At 41.4% G+C, this 1044-nt stretch overlaps 1 protein-coding gene across 3 annotated transcripts in view; it reads right to left on the reverse strand.

The window, feature by feature from the left end:
- AGO3 (argonaute RISC catalytic component 3) overlaps nucleotides 1-1044 on the reverse strand; it is a 133978-nt gene that overhangs the window by 20442 nt on the left and 112492 nt on the right. The gene's annotated exons all lie outside the window — the stretch shown is intronic.

The raw sequence follows: 1044 nt of genomic DNA on the forward strand, positions 1-1044 counted from the left end.
AAAATTTAAATATTACTATCATTTTCAGGGATGAATTGGATTTATCAGATTCATCAAATGTACGATTTATGTGAAGATTACAATGGATCATAGAAAAAATATTAAATATATTTTTTTTGAGATGGGGTCTCCCTCTGTCACCCAGGCAGGTACCTTTAAGGCACCCGCCACCACATCAGGCTAATTTCGTACTTTTCACAGAGATGAGGTTTCACCATGTTGGTCAGGCTGGTCTCAAACTCCCTGACCTCAAGTGATCCACCTGCCTCAGCCTCCCAAAGTGTTGGGATTACAGGCGTGAGCCACCGTGCCTGGCCAATTAAATCTTACAGTTTAATTTCTGAAGTTTATTAAATAAGCCTAAAATATGTTCATATTTTCAAAATGTTGGCTATTTGTTAAAATCAAGTGATTTTCAAAATGGGTAAAATATTATCAGGCTTTCTCAAGTTTATAAGAAATACACTTAAACTGACACAAAAAGGTTACAAATACAGAGAGAGCAAACAAAAAATAGGCAGATGTTAAAAGCAGGAGTGGCAGTAGTAAAATAAAGAATTTGGCCAGGTGTGGTAGCTCATGCCTGTAATCTAAGCAATTTGGGAGGCAGAGGCAGGTGGACTGACTGAGATCAGAAATTCAAGACAAGCCTGGCCAACATGGTGAAGCCCCGTCTCTACTAAAAAATACGAAAAATTAGCCGGGCATGGTGGCAGGTGCCTGTACTCCCAGCTACTCAGGAGGCTGAGGCAGGAGAATTGATTGAACCTGGGACATGGAGGTTGCAGTGAGCCGAGACTGTGTCACTGCACTCCAGTCTGAGCAACGAGATAACTCTGTCTGAAAAAAAGAAATAAAATAAAGTAAAATAAAATAAAAGAATTCAGGTGCAAAGTGTTGAACTGGATGAAGGTGGAAGACATTTTATATGTTAAAAAATGTAATCCGGCCGGGCGCGGTGGCTCAAACCTGTAATCCCAGCACTTTGGGAGGCCGAGACGGGCGGATCACGAGGTCAGGAGATCGAGACCATCCTGGCTAACA

Source organism: Colobus angolensis, unplaced genomic scaffold (genome assembly GCF_000951035.1).
Source record: "Colobus angolensis palliatus isolate OR3802 unplaced genomic scaffold, Cang.pa_1.0 Scaffold4, whole genome shotgun sequence".
Classification (NCBI taxonomy): Eukaryota; Metazoa; Chordata; class Mammalia; order Primates; family Cercopithecidae; genus Colobus; species Colobus angolensis.